Below are 13,883 nucleotides of genomic sequence, written 5' to 3'. Positions count from 1 at the left end.
TTTGGTTATATGTAACCAAAAATGTTTTGTTTTATGATTTTTCCCCCACACAAATGGTAGTGTATGAATGAACGGGGTTAATCAACGGTCTAGCGTGCGTTACTCACATGATTAATGCACTCCGGGTGTTAATGCTACCGCTGGATGCACTCGAGCTCCGCCCTTGTGCATCGCTTGCATTATCCCCCGATCGTGCATTAATCCTGTGAGTAATGCACGCTAGACCGTTGATTAACCCCTTATTTGCATATGGGGAATGTTCTGGAAAGTGTGTACCTCTCCTTGCACCAATTAGCAACTTGCCCAGGTCTGATGCGAGGGAAAAGGAAGGGGATGGGAGCATAGGCATAGGAGGCGGGGGGGCTGGGGGGGCTGCAGCCCCCCCAACCAATTCTTTTGGTGAAAATTCGGGCAATATGCTTAGAATTTTTCGGGCACCTACTGGAAGAATAATAATTTGCAATGTGTTTTCAATATTTTGGTGAAAATTCGGCAATATGCTGAGAATTATTCGGGCATCTACTGAAAGAATAATAATTTGCAATGTGTTTTTCAATATTTTGGTGAAAATTCGGGCAATATGCTGAGAATTTTTTCGGGCACCTACTGAAAGAATAATAATTTGCATTTTTTTTCCAATTTTTATGGGTGAACATTTGGGCAATATGCTGAGAATTTTGCGTGCACCTACCAGTGGCGGAGCGTCCATACAGTCAAAGGGGCGGATGCCCCCCTGACGGACTCAAATGGACTGCTGGCGCCCTTTCAGCTTTTTACCACTTTTTACTTATTCGCGATTATTGACTTTTTTATTGCGCTCTCAAATACCTATTGACATTTGTCACATTTTGTTGGTGCAAATTTCTGACAAATGGCGATGACACCTATTTATTCTTCGTTTATCTGCAAATTAGCAAGGCCCGGCAAGGGTCATTTCCGGCGATCTAGGGAGTAACTTTACTCAAAAAATTCCTGTACGATCCGCGCCAACCTGTGGTGGCACTCCGCTCAGATAGTGTCAAAAGCGCCCCTACAGACCATTCTCTCCCCCTCCCCCTGACCAATACCCCTTAGCTCCGCCACTGGCACCTAGTGAAAGATGAAGAATTTGTAATGTGTTTTTCAATGGTTAAACTTATATTATTATTATCATTATTGTTGTAATGACTTCCCCAATAATTCTAACCAATATGGAAGGGTAATAACACAGAAAATGATTTTATGTTATTGGCAGGTGATGTAATAACTGATGGATGCCTATATGATATGCACATTGACATGTGGAATGCGCGCGGAGCGCGCGAAAAAATTTTGGTTATATTTTTCGGGCAAGTCGTTACAGCCCCCCCAAATCAAATGAGGCTCCTACGCCTATGGATGGGAGTGGTCAGGGGCTATAGTCATGAGCCTGGGGTCAGTTAAGGGGCTTGTGATATGGGTACAAATGGACTAGGTCAGGCACTTCCACCCACCATAAAAATCCTGATACACAATACTGTGCCATACATTTATTAAAACTTCCCAGAACAAGGCCCCAAGGAAACTCATTTTCACCTGACCCCCTTTTTCAAAGGGGTTCTCAACAATCGTTCTTGCGGAAAGTTTAGGCAGGTCTTTCAAGATGCCTGATGAATACAAAATGCAATGCCACCCCCACCCACCCCCGCTGATAGTTGACTCTTTCTTTTGTAGTCGATTAATCGCATAGGTCTTCTAGCGATTACTGTGATTATTCGGTTACAATTATGATGTCATCATTGTCATTTTTACAGTGCAGAAATATAGCCAAAACAAATCTTTCTCCATGGTGCACTGTCTTTATTTGTTTTTTCATGTCTTAACGTGTGGTGTCTAGTTCATGTTAAAACATCTAGCAAATAAAAACTGTGAACAATTATCAATCTGCAACATTTCTTAAAATCCTTCATAGTAAATCAAAAACTTTTGAATGAGTTTGCGAGGCTACTACAACTACTAGCACTAATAAAAAGCAAACATGCAAACAATGAAAGCCATACGATGTAACACCTTTTAGCGGTATGATGATTAGTATGCATGAGTTTTCTGTAGAAGGACGTTCAACCTTCTAGGCTAGGCTCTAGCCTAGCGTGATAGCAGGCACATATTCGAATTTAAACTACACCGCAATATACACACTTGATCAGACATCCGATAAATGTGAACCAGGTCAGTAATGAATTGTAAAGATGTTTGAAGATGTGATACTTTGGCAATCGTAAAAGATGAATAACTTACAAATTTGCGATTATGCGAAATGATCAAACATTGCTAGGAATGAATGTTGCACTGCAGAACAAGCCTATTACTGACAGGTAAACGCATGAATCTAACCGGAGCAGGTGCTTGCCGATTTTTCACACAGCAGAGTTCTAGTGAGAACCTGTACTTTTGCGATATTTGCTGACAAACTGCTTTAGTGTGGTTTTTGATAGGTTAGGCTATTATTCGAAAGCAGATCATGTTTAGTGCTAGCTTGTAGTAGAGTAATTGCAACTTAGGTTTTGAGTGCGATTATTCGAACTTCCAAAGTGTAATCACGACTACTGGCGATTAATCAATTTTGACTATCAGCACTAGCGGGCTACGAGATCAAACATTGTGGTCTAGAAAACCATGAATCCTCAGTCCTTCTTCTCCATGGAGAAGCAGGCATAAAATATCTAACTTTTGAGAGAATAATGAACCTGCCGTTTATATTTTCTGGCAAAATCCACCAGTTTTCCAAATGAAACAACTTTTGTGTGTGCACTAGATTCTATCAGTTATCTGAACCATTTTAGCTAGGTAAGACTTGAATTCATCTTATCAGAACTTATGATTTGAATAAATGCATGGGCTAGGAAGGAAAATAGTTTCAACAAAAGATTATTCAAGGGTATCAGCATTGCATCCTGTATAAATCCAAGTTTGTTTGAAGAAGGATAAAGTGAACACACACGGTCCTTTTCAATTGGTGAAGGAAGTTCCGTTCCCTATATTTAAGCTGTAAATTACCACAAACCACAGGTATTTTAGATGACCCAAATGTAATGAAGAAAGAAATCCATTGTAATCATTTCTCTATAATTAATTCATTTTTGTAGCTCTACTAATATTTGGATACGGTCTACAAAAGTGTGATGATAAAAAGAGTTGAAATAAGGTGCTCTGCAAAAGTATACAAAGGTGCAGTATGTATGTATGATATTGTACAAAGGGAGAAATAGTTGTGGTTTACTTAAATGTAAAGATTAAAGTGCAACCAGAGGTTAGAGTATTATGTATGAAGAATGCAAATGATAACACATGATACTGTAGTTGCAATCAGAGTGCCCAAAACTTAGGTAACTTATTGTAACTAGGTACAAAGTTGAGAAATATAGCAGCATTTTGCACCTAGGCATTTCTTAACTTAAAAAAATCTCCCCCAGGACGGCGATCACTTTGTAACATATCAATGAATAATGGGCCGGTCTAGGTGAAAAGTGCCTGGGCTGGTTTTAAGACCCAGTCTGCCCCTGTCTATGAGATAGAGGTAACAACCATGAACAACGTCCCGAACAGCTAAGAAAAATCTTATTCCATTTTGAGATATCACAGATTTAATGTTTCTTCACATGTAAGGCTAGAGACTTGATCAAGTCAAAATATGACATCATCCAACCAAATATTCTTCAATTTTTTATGTCTTTTGAATGTTTTAATTTTTCTATTTTGAAGTTTTGCAGAGAAGAGGGCAACTAGGTTAGCGGGGACCGGGTACTAATCTTCTCCGAGTCCCTCGGTTACAAAATGTATAAACCATAAAACGGTTGTAAGTATCACGGCAGTAAACGAGCAGTATACATACAAAAGAAAACTGAAAGCTTACAAAAGTTGACTGAAAAAGGAACAAAACATAAAGTAAGAACAAGAAAAACAAGATAAAAAGAGTCATATATTATCATTAATCAAAACTTAAACGGTTTATGTTTGCACCACTCTCACTTAACATTGCTGGGGAGATCGTTCCATTCCATCGCCCCAATATAAGAAAACCGTATTTCATTATATTCGGTTCTCTCCCCCACCCCCATCCCCCTCCCCCTCCCTCGGACATAAATTTTCTCCTTTTATTCTCTGCTATGTTTATTTTCTATAATCATGGAGATGGGTTTTGCAAATGTTGATTCTTAAATATTGATGGTGGTTCCATGACCTAGTGATAGTATTGGTTTCACAGTTAATATTCTTAAACTTTCCCTTTGAAAACATGAAAAGCAAAACAAAGAGAAAAAGATCATCGGTTTTGTGTCCCCTTTTTGAAGGTTTTGACCTCTGTGACCTTTAAATGACCTTTGACTTCCACCAAAAGACTTGTTACATGGCATTAGACCAATCTTTGAAATATGTCCAAACTTGAGAACAGATTTGGCACATGTGCCCCCTGTTGTTTGAGACCCCTGACAAAGGCAAGCCATGTTGTATTATCATTGCAACACACTGTAGAAGAACCACAAACCATATGCTCCGAACAATGCAAAATGGATGACATTGGCAGCACCTTTCAGTGAAACGTGAAATAATGGCATACAGCAGCAGCACCCTGTAATGGACAGTGAGCCACTTGCACCAAGCAATGCACTTAAATTCAGGTGGGTGACTTGGCCTAACAAAACAATATAAGTGGACCATATTTTAAAAACTACAGTAACTAGCAGCACACATTGGCACAAAGGTCAGTAAACTATGGGGAGCGAATCACAAGGGGGTCACAAAAAATATCGGTGGGATAATTAATACAGGATATTTTCGGGGGGATATACCCCCCTCGACCCCACCAGGGCCCTATGAAAGGACCCTGAACCCCATACCAACATGGCTTCCCACTCCATGCACCAAAATGTTGCTCTCAACTTTCAGAAGTTCAAACATTACAAGTTTTTGAAAAGAAGAAAACTACTAAAATACTAATTGTTTTCAGAGTACTCAAAAAATTCGGTTAATTTGTTCAATTTAATCTCACATTCAACATGACTTTTGAGCAAAATCAGAGGTTTGATCCCCAAACTGACATAATGTCATTCAAAAGTATCTAATTTTTCAACCTCAATATACAGCTCTTAGCTCAAATTAATTTACCAAAATGAAAATCAAAGAGGAAAAATAAACTTGACAACACTTATATAAGAAGTCCTTATAAAGAAACTTACTTTTAGCCTTCAACAGCTTCCACAAAAAGAACACTAACTTCAATCTTCAATGTATGAACTTTTAATCGAGCAATAGATGGAATTAACTGCTCAAAGTATAAAGTGATGATACTTTTTTTTTAATGCACTAAAATGTTTGTAAATATTTGGTTCATCGTAAACAGAATGTTTACTAAATTGAAAGTATAGTATCTGATTTCTAAACAATACTCATCTAACGTTACTCGTACTAGCAACGTTTTTAATAACTGTAGAAAGACCCCAAACAACTCAGTGAAAAGTTTTATAATCCAAGCAATTAGACATTAGTTGCTCTCAAATTCCTTGATCATATTTTTTGGCAGGTATCTTTCTTTCATTCATAAATCGATTCTGCACGTAGCCTTAATGGAAAGAGTTTGACAAATTCCCTGAAATGTTTACAGAAATGACTTTCCTACAATTATGTTTGTAATTAAGTCTTAAAAAAAAAGAGAAAATTATAGTTTTTTCCCCTAAGATTTCAACAAGACAGACAAATACATTACATGTTAAGGAGAACACTAAACAAGGCTCTCAAGGTTAAGTATAATTCATAACAAATGATCAGTTTACAGCTAATAAAACTTCTCTATCAATTCAAATTAAATACTGAAAGGGTTTCTTAAAAGTTAAAAAGTAACCATCTTAAAAATATAAAGAAAAGACCTTCATCAAATATCAACAAACCACTTTCTGAAATTTAGCACTGCAGCAACTCACTCATTATAATGGATGCTATAAAGTCAATTTTTGTGTATGTTTTGTTGATCCTCTGGCAACCATAACAAGTTTAACCGAGTCAGCCCTCGCTTGATATATACCCGGGGAAAAAACAGTGATTTTCCAGGTATCAGTAAAAGTTTTTTCTGGGTATAAACCAAGCGAGGGCTTACCAGGTTGAACTCGTTATGACACCTTGACAAAGTGAGGTCATATACATTATAGCACATGTTATCACATACCCTTCAGTCTAAATAACAAACACTTCATTAAATAGGGTTGTCTCTACAAAATTTGGTAAGTATTATGCTTTTGACCAAGTTTTTCCTTTAAATTCTTGAATGGGACTATTTTTTTTATATTGTTCATGTATGAAGTTGATGTCCTCATTTTCTCAACAGCTGTCCACTTAGGCCCCTCCCCTAGAACAGACATCGGGAAAAATCTTTTGATCCCGCTACCTAAGATTTGAATTGGAAGCACAGGCTGTTGTGACTATGTGTACATAAACAATGTACCTGTACTGTAACATTCAGCGGACGCATGCTGTAGTTGCACTGGACTTGATGTAACAGATGACAATGTCTGTCAAGGCTAAACTGATTTAAAAATTAAATAATTATTATCATAATAATTTAAAAATTTCTCCTTGCAAATGAACATTCTATTATTATGATGGCACCTTATTTTTTCCATAGTTAATGGTATTGTTGAGTGGTTTGTAGTGTTATATGTGGAACATGCTGAAATGTCTCCAAACATATGACCACCTGGGATCACTGTAATTACACATAACTTAGAAATGACCTTTAGAAACATCATGTTCACCTGGACTATATTTTGGTAAAAGCTAATGATGATGTTAGTTCTTTCAAACACCTTTTGTAACCTTAAAACGCAACAGGAGCCACGTCCTGAAATTAAGCATAATCATGAAATGAAGTCAAACTAACATCCATATCATCCAGAAATGTTTCACAGTGGTGGATCAAATATAAACCGATATTCTGACCTAATCATACATATTAAACCAGAGGCATGTCAAGGTCTACAGAAAATAATCACTTAGACAGACCTGGGCATTTGTGAGCTTCAAGGTTTGCCTGGATTCCTGTCAATGAAACAATTTAAGATTAACACTTTTCTGTTTTTCAAAGACATTTTCTTCACAAGTTCAAGGGAGAGGAGGATAAGGTAAATAGTTGAACCAAACTTACCAGCCAAGAGGAAATATTTTACCCCATGGTCATTGTACCAACAAACCATGTCTACAACATATCCATATCTGTTACTCCGGTGAGAAAAGTCCTAGATTGAATATTCATTTACAGCTGCTTTAAAGTCAACTAAAGTAGTAGTTCATTTAATCATGTGACTTTAATTTTCCTGTCCCACTGGTTGGCTATTAGTGTGTCATGACCATACAGAGAAGTGAAAATACCAAAAAGATTTTAAAAAAAATATGAAGAGTCTATGATTGATTCCAATTTTGGATATGAAAATACAACTTAATAGTCTCTTGAGGATAAAGTGTAACGTGTCAGTGACCTTGAATATATATATGATAAACATGGGAGCCTAGAAGGAGCCTAGAAGGAGCCTACTAACCAGGAAGAAGATGAACCTAGGTTTGACCTACCAGTGGATTGTGAATTAGATTCAGAGATTTATGTACCATAGTTATCAGTGTAAGCAGGAAGTCTCTCAATATTGGAAGGTTAGCAAAAGGCCAGTTGGCTGTAATAAAACAGCTAATTATTATCATTAGAGTTTCCTTTTCCCCAGATTTTTTGCCTTTCTTGTTTATACAACAGTTCATGCAGTTCAACTTGACAAAACAAGTCATCTGTTTGGATAGACTAGAATAGATAGCCACCCAGATTGTACTTTATTTTTGGCTATCTTTTGGCTGTATACATACATCTTTAATCATCATGAACATAGAAATTGACTATAAATATTAACCTAGTTTCAAGCAAAATTTAACACCACCAAAGGCAAGACTAAATGCCACTATAAATCACAGCTAGAGATTAGAGACATGGGAGCCAAATTTAAGGAATATCAAGATTGGAAGGTGGAAAAAACATTAAAAAAAAACTTGGAACTTGAAGTCATGTATCCTGTTGTCATAGTATCATAGTAATAGCTTGGATTTTTAAGCTTGGACAAAGTCAGAGCAAGTTCGGCAAAATGTTACAAGATTTTATTTGATTTTAATATGGGAACTTTGAGGTTGAAATGAAAGATATGTCTATAATTCTGTTAACATTCATGATTAATTCCACTGATATACAGAGTGAAAAAAAAAGTTTCAAGGTTATCCAAAGAAGAGGATCAAACCCTATACATGCAATAAAGTGATTGAAATTTCAAACTTCCAAAATGGAAACTTGTCTAGTTGACAAACAGTTTTGATTAAAAAATGGAAGGATTAGTTTCTAACCAATTAACATTCACCTGGTGTAAATATTTATTTAACAGTTTATCAAGTAGTTATGAATTGCAAATTCATTCTTTAAATATTCATTTATATAAACATTGCCAGAAATGAAAAATTCAAATGCAAAAAACTGCCATGTTAATAAGGTCAAAATCAAACCGTGCATATTCCTTTATTATGAAGCTCTTCTAACTTTTCCATGATTATATGAAAACTTAACTCCTGGTAGGTGTCTTCGGGCCTACATTTAGAACTCTGCGGTAAATTATGAAACTTATCTTCAAATATATATATATATATATATTTGAACTTGCTCAAAATATGCTGGTTGAAGAATTTTTACAAAGATAACTTAAATTATGTCACATCATGGGGTCTTTAAACATTCTTCAAATTTACCATCATTTTTTTTTTTAATATTCTCACAACTCAATGATTTTTCCCAAAAGTTAAAGGTTAATTTCAAAGGTGAATAGCAGATCAAAGCCAATTTGGTGAGAACCAGGAAGCTGAACACATACACGTAGCACATCCATGGGTACACTGCCTTTTGGAATAAACTATCAATCTGCGATCTAGACTTGATTTTGGAAAATATCCAAACCAAATTATCTTATAATAAATCAACTAATCAAATAATTGGGAGTCTGTTAAATATTCCCCAGTGTTGAAAGTTACCAATTGTTGCCAAATTTGAGGTTAGATAGGAAAGTGCATCATTTGAGTGGAATAGGTGGGAGTCGAGTCAATGTGAAGTAAATTAGGGTATAAAATCAAACTTGCCAGAATTAAAAGGAAGGTAAAGAGGAAACATTCTATTGACTTAATGAAAGAAGAACAAACTCAACTAAGCAGCCTGATTCTCTGTATTTTTCTTTCACTTGATTCTTTTAACCTTGGATTGGATAGAATTCCAACTTTACTTGAAATGGGAAATGATAATTTCCAGGTTTATCAAAGAATTGGGGAGGGAGGGGTGGGGTGCAATATATTAACTGAGGGGGAGGGGTGTACATTAACTTAAGGAAAGGTTACTTTTCATGAGTTTCAAAGACTATGGTATCTTTCCCATGTGTCCCACCCCCACCTCTATCTCCAAACCCTGCTACCCTGACTGTAATTGTGGTCCCTTAAGCGTCGTAAATTAACTGCTGGTTATTATTATTCAAAATAAAATTGTTATTATTATTGTTACTGTTCAGTGTCAAAGTATTTAGTATAAATGCCAACGTGATATAAACACATTTTGTCACTGGTATGCACCATTAAGCAACTCACAGCTGTTGTTACAGGTAAGTCGAAAATCATGAATCCATTTACCTCTAGCCAATCTTCCAATCACATGTATATTAAATGCATGCCAGGTCATGACAATTTTGCAAATGATGCAGTCATATACACCCATAAATATATATGCTTATACAGGGGTGGACATTACATTGTTACAAACATTGGCAGGCATGAAGGAATGGAAACATAACAAATTTTCAGTTGAATTGGAGGGCATCCATACCATATGTCATTCATTAAAAAAAAAATGGGGAAAAAATGAAGATTTATTATCATACTTTCCCCAAAAAATTGTAACATGGTGCTAAAACAAAGGATCATATTTTGACTGAGAGAGAGAAAAAAAAAAGTTGGCCTTACTGAAGGAGTGAGCAAAGTCTAGAGTAGTCGGCTAACATCACATCATGAAAAATACAGTAGTGAAGATCATCAATTTAAATCCAATGAAGTTAGAGAAAGTTTATGACATTTTTTGGACAATTATGTCAAGCTTTAATCAGAAAGTGGTCCTGTTTTCACTCTCAAAGTTTGGCTTCCATTTTCAGAATGACATTAATCTTGTAAACCTTGGACTACAATCCATCTTATTAATAGGAATAGAATGAAAGAGACAGTTTGGGTCGCAATCATGAATCATCCAGCAATGAAACTTTAATACTCTTTTTAATAGATATATAGCCAAGGCTATATATACTACCTCTGATCGGCAAGCTCTAATAATCTTTGTCCATATATATCATTGTGAAGATCTGTTACTGGTACGTGTACTTATGTACAGAAATGACAACCTTGGTATACAATATATTGTCATCAAAATTTGCCATAGTTTTTTTATTTTTTTATTGGGGTCAATGTTAAGTAAATATCATAAGTTGCCAACTCATTCACACCAGGTAAAAGATGCCAAAATTAAACATCATTGTTTTGATGAGTTTGTGAATAAATGATGACTTAGAATACATACCACCTGCAAGCATTTTGAAAGTTTGTAGTCCTGAAGCCAAATAACTCATTTCTATTATCAGTGAGTAAATTCACCAATATATAGCTAAACAAATAATTATTGCGACAAGTATGCCCCATCCCTCCCCCCATCCCACCCTCCAACCCAGCATTGGAAACCCTGCCACAATCTCTACAAACTGAAGTGAGCTGAGTATACAATATAAGTAGGCTGTTATCATCATAACAGAAATTAAGACTGCTATCTGTCATGACTGTTACCCACTGTAAAATGTGTAGTTAGGATGGATAACATTGCTTACAAGATTAACTCTACTACTTGGGAAATCTTGATATCAGTGACATGCACAGTATACACATGGGAGGGGGTAAGGGGGGGGGGGGGGGGGGGGGGTAGGTGCATGAATCTTAAATGCCTAAAGATACATAATTTAAGTCTATAACTAGGTCTTAATGTAAAGAGTGGTCTATTTCTTCTTCGACTTGATGTAATTCCCTCCTCCCTCCCACTAATGATATTCCCTTATAATCTATTGCTCGATTACAGCAAAAGACTTACAGGTTAGGCCATTGTACTACATCTACTACAGTATAGTCAGTATTGCGAAGTTCGCCATACTGCGAAGTTCGGGCACCCTAAGAAAAACACGATTTTCACCATGAAAACCTACAGGAAGAGCCAAATTTCACCAAAAAGTACGAAGCTACAGTTATTTTCTCTCCAAAATGACCCGTGTGCAAGAAATTACTTACATATTTGTCAATAAAATGACGAAGATCTATGAAGTCTGTTATAATTACTGAAAGAGCAACAGCGCCACCAATTTTTACCGGCGCCACACTGTGGGTTGCGTGTCCGAACTTCGCAATACTCTAGCAAGAAATACCAGTTCCACAATCACGAAGAATCTTCTTGGAAAACAACGTGAAAACAGTTTGCAGGAAAGAAAGTTTGGCCGTGTATCGTACTATAACAAAATTCTCCCACCATATGAAGTATATTTTCAAATGATTTATACCAGAAGATTTAGTTTTGGGGTGTTTTAAGTCTTAAGTGGCCGAACTTCGAAGTCACCATCCTACTACTACTAGTTCAAGTAACTACTAGTTAGGCCCTAAGTTAGTCCTTGACAACTGGTCCTCATCCTTACGGCTTTAAATTAAAGAAAACACCAAGCTGATGTCAAGGAGTTCTTCAATTTACTGACTCATCTCAATTTCTTTTGTCCCCTACATCCCACGCAAGTCTATATCACTAGTCGAGCCTAATAAATGACAAGTGGCAGGTATCAATAATGAATGAGTCATACTAGCCTAACTGTTATGCCCCGTTTCTAAGCCAAAGTAGGCCAAAATACAAGCCTAGGTGAGCAGACGACTTCCACGGTTTATTTTTCCCGAACAATTGAGCCGTCTGCTCAAATCCACGACAACATTTGTTCAATTGGTTCGTTATTGTGGTATCAAGCACATGCTTACCTTTATAGAGGAAAGGACACGAACAACCGGGTTGAAATAAAGGTTAAAATCACCGAACAAGATGTATTCCCAGGTAAGCAGCGAGGTGCTTTTCTCTCTGTTCATGCATGTGTCCAAGCTTCAAATCAGCATGCGTTCTGTACCGTCGGTGTTGTTCGATGACGTCATGGGAATACCCTGGAACAATTTTACCTTTTCCTGGAAGAGGTGGTCAGGGTCTTTGTGATGGTGTGTCTGAACAGAACGAGGTATTGTCACGCGTCATCACGTATAGGTGCCTGGCAACAATCCCCGCAGGAGCTGAGGGTGTTATCCCTAGTCGCAAGAACAATGTTTATTTGTCGGCATCTCCCGACCATGATATATGAACCGATCTTTCCGACAAGTTTATTTATTTCACGTGAAATTTGATTGTCTGCCGATGACGCCTCGAGCGATTGCTTTGACGTTTCTTTTCCAAGAAGAGATAATAACAAAGTTGAAAAGAACAGTTTGCAATCATATCGCCAGCCACTTAATATCCCATGATTATGATAGCATAGACACGGTGAGTCATGGTGATAGAGATATCGACAGACAGGGAACCCTTGTGGAAGACCGCTATTCCCGTGTTGAGTGCCGGTAGCCCCGCGTCCATATCTAGGCTGTACTTGGAAATCGATAAAAGGTTCAAAGCTTAGCCTAGTGACCCGACAAGGTTTGACTTTATAAAACTAAGGATCTATCGGTCATGTGACTGACTTAACTCACTTCAAGACCAGTGACCAATGACGAAGAAAGGCTATCCGTGCAAGCAACATTACCAAGCATTAGCATGGGGTGAATCAGACAAGGAGGGGGACAGGGGTAGAGGGAGGGGGGCTCCACTTGATACAGACTGAACAGACACAATGGATACTCAAGACAAGCTTGATGATCTTTTATTTATTTGTTTTTGCATAATAATTAATTGTGACTTTTCAAGTTAAGACAGTACAGTGTTACGAAGGCTTAGTTAAATGCGAACGTGTAGTCAAGTCACATCCACGTGTTCGAAAGGTTTACATAGTGTCGTACGTCTTAGGTGATCAGATCTCCAATCTCCCATCCATCCATCCCCCTTCCCTTCCCGCCCCTCCCCGCCCCTCCCTGCCCCTCCTCCACAGAGTGCATGCAGCTTCACCGCACCAGCACCGTCTGAATTATACATGTAGTTAGTGTTCCAGTCAGGAGTGGTCACGTTGGATTGATTCATGCTCCATCTTTTAAACTGGCACCAACCTTAGAATCCCTGATACAAGGGGTTAATTGCACGAGAATTCAAATACAGGGAGGGTTGTAGATGCCCCGACTGAATTTGACTGGGTAGTGAACCATTATGGAAGGGCCGTCAGAGGAGCATCAACGATTTTGTGTTTTCAATGGCTCTGTGGTTCTGACGGAGGCATAGTTAGGGTATAAATGAGGTCTATAATTACCCCGACTAGGATGAACCATGGCCCTCCGACTGGTTATTGGATGGGGACCTTGTCCCACCGCCAGGAACACGCCAATGCCATGATGTTACCCCGTCCCATAAAAAAAATGCAAGTCACGGCTGATTAACGACGACGACATGCAGCTTTCACAGAAATTGGATATTTTGTTACCGATTTGCATGAAGTTATATCGCACTGCCGCACATACAGTGTTACGTTAAAAGACAAGACAAAGTATGACCGAGGTATAGTATGATACTTAATGGGATGGTATACGGTATGGTGAAGAAGCTATGGTAGAAATACGGCCCTATAGGC

At 37.6% G+C, this 13,883-nt stretch overlaps 1 long non-coding RNA gene across 1 annotated transcript in view; it reads right to left on the bottom strand.

The window, feature by feature from the left end:
• LOC139968132 (uncharacterized) overlaps positions 1-12,888 on the bottom strand; it is a 31,381-nt gene extending 18,493 nt beyond the window's left edge. Inside the window, exon 1 of the long non-coding RNA XR_011793226.1 lies at positions 12,109-12,888. This is a non-coding gene — a long non-coding RNA (uncharacterized lncRNA). The remainder of the gene's footprint in view (positions 1-12,108) is intronic.
• Positions 12,889-13,883: the final 995 nt, after the last annotated feature.

This window comes from Apostichopus japonicus, chromosome 5 (assembly GCF_037975245.1).
Source record: "Apostichopus japonicus isolate 1M-3 chromosome 5, ASM3797524v1, whole genome shotgun sequence".
Classification (NCBI taxonomy): Eukaryota; Metazoa; Echinodermata; class Holothuroidea; order Aspidochirotida; family Stichopodidae; genus Apostichopus; species Apostichopus japonicus.
This window is presented reverse-complemented; position numbering and strand designations above follow the sequence as displayed.